Genomic DNA, 10,158 nt, shown 5'->3' on the forward strand with positions numbered 1-10,158 from the left:
AAACGTGGTTACAAAGCATGGATCCACAGGAATTCTCAGGATCTTTGCATTGGGTCACCCCAAATTCACCATCAAATCACATAGCATGTCCATGGCTACAGCCTGCACCAAAAAAATCACGCACCCACTGTTGCCTGGGGCTGCAAGGGTGCAAAAACGTGGTTACAAAGCATGGATCCACAGGAATTCTCAGGATTTTTGCATTGGGTCACCCCAAATTCACCATCAGATCACATGTCTGTGGCCACAGCATGAAGCCCAAAAATGATACATCCACTGTTTCATTCAGAATGTTTCCCCCCTTGTTTTCCTCCTCTAAAAACGATGTGCGTGCTATGGTCAGGTGCGTGTTATAGAGCGAAAAATACGGTATATACAAGGGTTTCAAGACTACCGTCTGCATGTATGAAGAAGCTTTCAGATTTCTGTGTCTTAATTGTTCCTTTATTGCAATTATAAGAATGGGAGTGATGCGACTCTTCGTATATTAAACAACTGTACATCACATCCAAAGCAACACAAAAAGTCTCACACTCCACTTTTCACAACTCTCACATCCCAACTTCAAACATGAACATTTCCAATCTCTCCACCAAAGACCAAAAACCACGTGACTCAGCCCACCATTATTCACCACCAGCTCTTCAGATGACACACCCCTCCCTAACCTTACACTGCATCTTGTATTCTACTATTTTACGATGTTTCCCGCATTACTTTCCGTACTCCTTACATTTAAAGCGTTTCACCCATGTGAATTTGTAGATGAATTTTATAGTGTCCACTTCGACTGAAGCTTTTTCCACACTCTATACATTCAAATGGTTTTTCCCGTGTGTGTTCGTTGATGTCGTTTACAGTGTCCACTTTGACAATCTCTTTCCACACTCTATAAAATCAAATGGTTTTTCCCATGTGTTTGTTCGTTGATGTTGTCTATATTGTCCATTTCGACTGAAGCTCTTTCCACACTCAATGCATTCAAATGGTTTTCCCCCTGTGTGAGTTTGATGATGTACTCTATAGTGTCCACTATCACTGAAGCTCTTTTCCCACTCTATACATTTAAATGGTTTCTCCCCTGTGTGAGTTAGATGATGTCGTCGAAGTTTCTCACTCAGACTGAAGCTCTTTCCACACTCCACAATACGCAGCGCACTAGAGTCTGAAGGTTACGTTTACAGTTTGCAAAGAAACTAATTGCTGATGATTGTATTTCAATATGTTCCAGGTGACAATCAAATTGCAGACATTTTTACTAACGCTCTTCCAAAGGTTACACATGAAAGACATGTACAAGATATGCTTTGTTTTTGTTCCACAATAATGAACTGCAGGGGAAATGTTGAATGGTCACTTTAAAATGTGAAAGTTCATTATTGTTTCACAAGTTGTGTATGTCTTTAAGGGCCTGAGCCAGGGCAAATAACGAGACCCAGTCTTACAGCTGTGAAACATAGCAGGTGCTGCTGAGTTGTGTTAATCAAGCTGTGTCAGCATTTGGGCATAGTATATAATAAGCAGCAACTAGCTCCCTCAGTACCCTGGGGGATGGGTTGGTGGTTGGGTCTGGTTTGTTATTGATGTATTTAGTGTATAAGGAGTTTTTGTTTTTGTTATTAAAACCTTGTTTAAATTATTTTTTAGTCCCTTTTTAATGCATGGTCTCCCCAGCAAGCTCTCTGCAGCGCTACTAAACAGCAAATAAGCAACAGTTTTCACTTCAACTGAAGCTCTTTCCACACTCTATGCAGTCAAATGGTTTTTCCCGTGTGTTCGTTGATGTCGTTTACAGTGTCCACTATGACTGAAGCTCTTTCCACACTCTATACATTTAAATGGTTTCTCCCCTGTGTGAGTTCGCTGATGTATTCTAAGGTTTCCCCTTTGACTGAAGCTCTTTCCACACTCTATACATTTAAATGGTTTTTTCCCTGTGTGTGTTTGATGATGTAGTCTATAGTGTCCACTTTGACTGAAGCTCTTTCCACACTCTATACATTCAAATGGTTTCTTTGTTATTCCTTTTGAATTTACAGATGGCCCCCCAGAATTCTTGCCTGTCTTCTCCATCGTCTGCTTCAGAGTGCAGGGAGACAAAATCCTGTTGGTGTTGCAAAGGACCCTACTAGAACCCTTGCCCACTCCGGGGAAGTGTTACTAGAACCCTTGCCCACTCCGGGGAAACCATGGGAGGTGATATCTATAGATTTTATGACCGATTTGCCTAAGTCCAGGGGGAAAACAGCTGTCATGGTGGTAGTTGACCTGTTGACCAAGATGTGCCATTTCATTGCTTGCTCGCATGCAGTATCGGCAGAAGAAACAGCTAGGCTGTTTGTTGATCACGTTTTTCGGTTGCATGGCGCCCCCTTGAGGGTTTTGTCCAACAGAGGAAGGCAATTCACTTCCAGGTTCTGGAGGAAGCTCATGAGCTTGCTTCAAGTTGAGGTGAGTTTCTCAACGGCCCGTCACCCAGAAATCAACGGGCAAGCGGAAAGGGCCAATAGCATACTCCAACAGTACCTACGCTGCTACGTCAGTGAGAGAGAGAACGACTGGGTGGAAAAGCTAGCGCTGGCCGAATTTGCTTACAATAACGTGGAGCATATGTCCACGGGGATGAGTCCTTTCATGGCCAATTACAGATGTCACCCCAGGGCCCTCCTAGGGGAGGGGGAGGAGAGGGGGAGTGTTCCTGCGGCAGAGCAATTTGTGGAAGAAATGGAGGCCTTACACCAGCAGCTTAAAATGAACCTGGAGAGGGCCAAGGAAGAGTACAAGAGGCAGGCAGACAAGCACCGCAGAGAAGGGGAGACCATAAGGGTTGGGGACCGGGTGTGGTTGTCAACCAAAGGGCTACCGTTCAAGGGAGGTTGTAAAAAATGACGGCCAAGGCGACTGGGAGCTTTTGAGGTAACGCAGCAGGTGAATCCTGTGGCTTTCAGGCTCAAACTGCCAACCAACATGAAGTTGCATCCGGTGTTCCACCGGTCTTTACTTTCACCATACCGAGAAGGGAGGGAGTTTCCGGGGCGAGAGAGAGAGATCCCCAGTCACCCAGAGGTGGAGGAGAGGGAACTCAGTGGTCAGGCAGCGGAAATTCTTGACTCAAGTTGGAAGGGGAGGCAGGTGGAATATTTGGTAGCTTGGGAGGGAGAGCCTGAGTCAGAAAACACGTGGGTCCCTGCAGGAGAGATAAGGGATGAGTGTCTGCTGGGGGAGTTTCATCGCCGGTTTCCAAGGAAACCGAAACCGTTGGAAAGATTTTGGGAGGAGCAATTTGGGACCACGGATGATGTAGAAGAATTTATGGGGTATGCTCCTTCAGAGGGAGAGGGAAGGGAGGTATCAGAGGAAGAGGACTCAGATTGGGGAGATTGGCCAGAGGACAGAGACAGCAGCAGGTGGAGAACGATGTTTGAATCATCTGAGGGAGGGAATAGTTCGTTCCAGGGGTTTCCCGCTTCACCGCCCAGGAACCGGGGGTGGGGAGGGCCCTGGGAGGGAGGTGGATGTCAGGAAACTGCCATCAGAGCCAAGGGTGGTGCTGAGGCTCCCTAATGATGCTGGAGAGGGAACCAGCAAAGGGAGAAAGGAAGCTTCCGCTGGGGAAGGAGATAGACGTGACGCCAGGGAGAAAGGGGAGTCCGAGGGAGCTGCGGAGAGAAGGCTCCAGGACTCTTCCAGTGAAGCCAGCGGGGGGGGAGCACGGGACCTCCTCTGGGGACGCCCACTCTGCGCAGAAAGCTTTCGCGCAGAGAAGGCAGGCGTCGATTGGGTGTGAAAGAACTTCTATGTTGGAAGAAATTCAGGAAACGCCCACTGACGGATTCTTCCAGCGATTGAGACAGTCACGATGTACTGACTTGAAGACTACCTGTCTCTGTGCCTTATCCATATTTGTAGAAACCACTCCATTCATGTCCCCCATCAAAATTATATTGTAATCCATATAGTCCAACAGAGTCTCATGCAGCTTCTTAAAGAATTCTGATTTTCCCTCATTTGGTGCATAAATGCCTACAATTAGAAATTTCTTTTGTTGTGATTGAATTTCAATTGCCACAAGACTTCCTTGATCGTCTTTAAATATAAATTTCGGTGATAGGCTCCCCTTTGCATAGATTACTACTCCTCTTTTTTTAACTTTGTCTGATGAAATAAATTCTTGTCCCAATCTTTTATTGCTCAGAATTTTCCTATGTAGCCTAGTCACATGTGTTTCTTGTAGGCAAATCAAGTCCAATTGTTCCTTTTTCAATAAATGAAAGACTCTGCGTCTTTTCTCGGGATAGTTACAACCATTAATGTTCCAGCTTAATATTTGCAGTGCCATGATGTGGTTACTTTGATTTTCCTCCAAGTGCACCCTGTAGTTGCTCTACTTCTGTTGGTTTCACTAAATTGTCCAGTCCATAGGATAGGTTTGCTACATCCAGTATTGGTGATCCTTTTTCCAGCGCTTTTTGTTCTAGTCCTCTATCAAGTGGTCTTCTGTCCGATACTTCTGGCTTTTGCCCCAGCTCCTTCTGTAAATCGTCTCCGTGCTTGTCCAAAAATGTAGCTTTATCTTCCACTGATTTTATCTTTATCTTCTTTCCTCTGAAATTGAAGGATAGGCCTTGGGGGAATTCCCACCTGAAGTTGATTTTGTTCTTTCTCAATAAGCCAACCAGGTCACTGAAGTCCAACCTAAGATCCAAAAGATATTTCGGAATGGCCTTAAAGATCTCCACTCTACCAGAGGGTTCTGATAGTGCCAGCCCAAAATTTTGTCTCTCTCTTCTTTAGATCGGAGGGTAATCAAACAGTCTCTTATTCTATTCTTCTCTTTCCTCCCTCCTCTTCCGAGTCTAAAGGCAGTCACAATTTTGAAATCATCTTGATCCAATGGGAAGTCCCAAAAATCAGCAAATTCCTGAGTAAGAAAGTCTATCAAACTGTCCTTCTACACCTCCACATGAACATTTCCAATCTCTCCACCAAAGACCAAAAACCATGTGACACTCAGCCCACCATTATTCACCACCAGCTCTCCAAATGACACACCCCTCACTAACATTACACTGCATCTTGTATTCTACTATTTCAAGATGTTACCCGCATTACTTTCCGTACTCCTTACATTTAAAGCGTTTCAACCATGTGAATTTGCGGATGAATTTTATACAGTGGTGCCTCGCAAGACGAAATTAATTCGTTCCGCAAGTCTTTTCGTCTTGCGAGTTTTTCGTCTTGCGAAGCACGGTTTCCCATAGGAATGCATTAAAAATCAATTAATGCGTTCCTATGGAAACCGCCTTCAGACCAGGTCCGAGGACAGTCTGTCCCCCGACCTCTTCTGAAGGCCGGTGGGGGGCGAAGCGGGAAGCGGGAAGCGCTTCCCTGCTATCCCGGACTGCTTTTAAAATGCTGGCGGTGGGGAGCAAAGCCTTTTGGCCCCCGCCGGCCTTCCTGGACCTCTTCTGAAGGCCGGAGGGGGGGGGGAAGGCTTTGCTCCCCACCGCTAGCATTTAAAAGAGGTCCCCGGAGATTTCCCTATGGGCTTTCTTCTTGCGAAGCAAGCCCATAGGGAAATTCGTTTTGCAAAGCGCCTCCAAAACGGAAAACCCTTTCGTCTAGCGGGTTTTTCGTCTTGCGAGGCATTCGTCTTGTGGGGCACCACTGTACTGTCCACTTCAACAGAAGCTCTTTCCACACTCTGTACATTTAAATGGTTTCTCCCCTGTGTGAGTTTGATGATGTGTTCCAAGGTTTTCACTTCAACTGAAGCTCTTTCCTTTTTTTTTTTTATAAATATTTATTAGAGTTTTTAAATACAAATGCACCAATAATAAACAATCTTACTTCTATCACAACGTAGTTTCATCACTTCTTAGGACTCCCTCACGTCTCCCGCTCCCATTTACATCGTTAAAAGGTTTTTCCAAGCAAATTATCAACTTGTTTACGATCTTATATTCTCTCATTTAAGTATAATCTAGCAATTCTCCATAAAATTTATGTTTTCTTTAATCTCACTTATCATCAAATTTAAATCTAGTTTAGTGGTGACCAGTTTTTTATAATCTAGCATCCTTCTTAACATTCAACCAAATTACAATGTTTTTGTAAATACATCTTGAATTTCTCCCAGTCTTCCTCCAACTTCTCTTCTCCCAGATCACGGATTCTGCCGGTCATCTCGGCCAGTTGCATATAGTCCATCAGCTGCATCTGCCACTCTTCCAGTGTGGGTAGATCTTGAGTTTTCCAGTTTTTTGCGATGAGAATCCTTGCTGCCGTTGTTGCATACATGAAAAATGTTCGATCCTTCTTTAACACCTTCTGGCCGACAATGCCCAGAAGAAAGGCCTCTGGTTTCTTTGTGAAGGTATACTTAAATACCTTTTTCAGCTCATTATATATCATTTCCCAGAAGACCTTCACCTTAGGGCATGTCCACCAGAGGTGAAAGAATGTTCCTTCATTTTCTTTACATTTCCAACATTTATTATCAGACGAATGGTATATTTTGGCAAGTTTAACTGGGGTCATGTACCATCTATATATCATTTTCATAACATTTTCCTTCAGAGCATTACATGCGGTGAAGTTCAGCCCAGTGGTCCACAACCTTTCCCAGTCCTCAAACATAATGTTATGCCCAATGTCCTGTGCCCATTTTATCATAGCCGATTTAACCATTTCGTCTTGTGTATTCCACTTTAGCAGCAAGTTATACATTCTAGATAATACCTTGGTCTTTGGTTCTAACAATTCTGTTTCTAACTTCGATTTCTCCACCTGGAACCCTAACTTTTTTGTCATTTTTAAAAACTTCTTTAATCTGAGCATAATGTAACCAGTCTCGCACCTTATCCTTCATTTTCTCCAAACTCTGCAATTTCCAATTGTCTCCATCTTTTTCTAATATTTCCCAATATTTTGGCCATTTGGCCTCCATATTGGGTCTTTTTCGGGCCTTGGCTTCCAGAGGTGAAAGCCACCTTGGAGTTTTATTTTCCAATAAGTCTTTATATTTTGTCCAGACATTAAACACTGCTTTCCTGACAATGTGGTTCTTAAAGGCCTTATTGATCTTAACCTTGTCATACCATAAATATGCATGCCAACCAAAAGCATTGTCAAAACCTTCCAAATCCAATACGTCAGTGTCTTCGAGAAGTAGCCAGTCTTTTAGCCAGCAACTGAAGCTCTTTCCACACTCTATGCAGTCAAATCGTTTTTCCCGTGTGTGTTCGTTGATGTCGTTTACAGTGTCCACTATGACTGAAGCTTTTTCCACACTCTATACATTCAAATGGTTTTTCCCCTGTGTGAGTTCGTTGATGTTGTCTTAAGTTTCCACTTTGACTGAAGCCCTTCCCACACTCTATACATTTAAATGGTTTCTCCCCTGTGTGAGTTCGCTGATGTTTTCTAAGGGTTTCACTTAGATTGAAGCTCTTTCCACACTCTATACATTTAAATGGTTTTTCCCCTGTGTGAGTTTGATGATGTCGTCGAAGTTTCCCACTATCAGCGAAGCTCTTTCCACACTCTATACATTCAAATGGTTTTTCCTCTGTATGAGTTCGCTGATGTACTTTATAGTGTCCACTTTGACTGAAGCTGTTTCCACACTCTATGCATTTAAATGGTTTCTCCCCTGTGTGAGTTTGATGATGTTGTTGAAGTTTCTCACTTTGACTGAAGCTCTTTCCACACGCTATACATTCAAATGGTTTCTCCATTGTGTGAGTTTGTTGATGTAGTCTATAGTGTCCACTTTGACTGAAGCTTTTTCCACACTCTATGCATTTAAATGGTTTTTCCCCTGTGTGAGTTCGCTGATGTATTCTAAGGTATCCACTTTGACTGAAGCTCTTTCCACACTCTATACATTCAAATGGTTTCTCCCCTGTGTGAGTTCGTTGATGTAGTTTATAGTGTCCACTTTTATTGAAACTTTTACCACACTGCATACATTTAAACGGTTTCTTCCCTGTGTGAGTTCGATGATGTTGTTGAAGTTTCTCACTTTGATTGAAGCTCTTTCCACACTCTATACATTTAAATGGTTTCTCCACTGTGTGAGTTTGTTGATGTAGTCTATAGTGTCCACTTTGAGTGAAGCTCTTTCCACACTCTATACATTTAAAGGGTTTTTCCCCTGTGTGAGTTCGTTGATGTAGTTTATAGTGTCCACTATCACTGAAGCTCTTTCCACACTCCATGCATCTGAATGGTTTTTCCGCTGTGTGAGTTAGATGATGCCGTTGAAGTTTCCAACTATTAGAGAAGCTCTTTCCACACTCTATACATCTGAATGGTTTCTCCCCTGTGTGAGTTCGCTGATGTATTCTAAGGTTTCCCCTTAGACTGAAGCTCTTTCCACACTCTATACATTCAAATGGTTTTTCCCCTGTGTGAGTTCGTTGATGTTGTCTTAAGTGTCCCCTTTGACTGAAGCTCTTTCCACACTCTATACATTCAAATGGTTTCTCCCCTGTGTGAGTTTGATGATGTCGTCGAAGTTTCCCACTATGAGAGAAGCTCTTTCCACACTCTATACATTCAAATGGTTTATTTGTTATTCCTTTTGAATTTACAGATGGCCCCCCAGAATTATTGCCTGATTTCTCCATCGTCTGCTTCAGAGTGCAGGGAGACAAAATCCTGTTGGTGTTGCAAGGGAGAGAACAAAGGAATATGACACACATCAAGTTCAATTACCACTCATTCTAATTAATATTTATAATTATGATGTGCCACCTGATCTCGTTCCCGTTTTCTGACACAGGACTATCCTAGTGTAAATTCTCTGCCCAGGCCTCTCTCACTGTCCTTTCTCCATTTGCCTCACTCCTGGAGGTACCTCCTCTATTTCAATGCGGAATCTGTGTCACACTGAAGAAGCTCCATATTAAACATCAATATATAACTGTACTTAATGGAAACTTCAGCCTTCCATATTGGAGCTGCAATAGTACCTCTCGTGGGAGACATATAGGGCTCCTTCTGGGGTGATTGGTCCACCATTAATCCCCAACCTGTACTCTCACCTGTGGGTCCTAGAAGCTGTCAGCATGCAACAGCAGACACAACCCAGGAAAAGCTTTGACAGGCCAACTTAACCAGTTGAGGATAATTGATGGGTCTCAATCAATTGACACTGCAAGCAATAGCCTCCAGAAGATCAAAAGAGACTACGAGGCTCTGGGCAGGAAATTGAAGCAAATAAATGGAAAAGGGGGGAAACCACCAAAGAGGAATTCAAACAAATAGCCAGCACATGTAGACACAAAGTCAGAAAAGCTAAAGCACAGAATGAACTCAGGCTTGCTAGAGAGGTTAAAAGCAACAAAAAAAGGCTTTTATGGGTATGTTAGTAGTAAAAGGAAGAACAAAGAAACCGTGGGGTCACTCAGAGGAGAAGATAGTGAAATGCAAACAGGGGACACAGAAAGGGCTGAACTCCTCAATGCCTTCTTTGCCTCAGTCTTCTCCGATAAAGAAAACAATGCCCGACCTGAAGAATTTGGAGCAAATGATTCAGCAGAGGAAACACAGCCCAGAATAACTAAGGAGATAGTACAACAATACTTGGCTAGTCTAGATGTATTCAAGTCTCCAGGGCCAGATGAACTGCATCCAAGAGTATTAAAAGAACTGGCAGATGTGACCTCAGAACCACTGGCAGTCATCTTTGAGAATTCCTGGAGAACAGGCGAAGTCCCGGCAGACTGGAGGAGGGCAAATGTTGTCCCTATTTTCAAAAAGGGGAAAAGAGAGGACTCAAATAATTACCGCCCAGTCAGTCTGACATCAATACCAGGGAAGATTCTGGAGCAGATCATTAAGAAAACAGTCTGTGAGCACCTAGAAAGGAATGCTGTGATCACCAATAGTCAGCATCTATTTCTGAAAAATAAGTCATGTCAGACTAACCTGATCTCATTTTTTGACAGAATTACAACCCTGGTAGATGAAGGGAATGCAGTGAATGTAGCCTACCTTGATTTCAGCAAAGCATTTGACAAGGTGCCCCATGATATTCTTGTAAAGAAGCTGGTAAAATGTGGTCTTGACTATGCTACCACTCAGTGGATTTGTAACTGGCTGACTGACCGAACCCAAAGGGTGCTCATCAATGGTTCCTCTTCATCCTGG

General features: G+C 43.4%; 1 protein-coding gene across 2 annotated transcripts in view; it reads right to left on the reverse strand.

The window, feature by feature from the left end:
- The window catches only part of LOC309334703 (uncharacterized protein), a 28,674-nt gene extending 19,517 nt beyond the window's left edge, over positions 1-9,157 (reverse strand). The window contains exons 1-2 of one of the 2 annotated variants that reach the window (XR_014153235.1): positions 9,051-9,139; positions 911-2,104 (exon numbers count right to left, since the gene is read on the reverse strand). The gene's annotated coding sequence lies outside the window, so the exon portion shown is untranslated. Of the gene's footprint in view, positions 1-910; positions 2,105-9,050 lie in introns of those variants that run through there. The other variant, XM_081849289.1, reaches the window with a different exon arrangement.
- Between the last annotated feature and the right edge of the window lie 1,001 nt (positions 9,158-10,158).

This window comes from Podarcis erhardii (assembly GCF_964252035.2).
Source record: "Podarcis erhardii genome assembly, chromosome: 2".
NCBI lineage: Eukaryota > Metazoa > Chordata > Lepidosauria > Squamata > Lacertidae > Podarcis > Podarcis erhardii.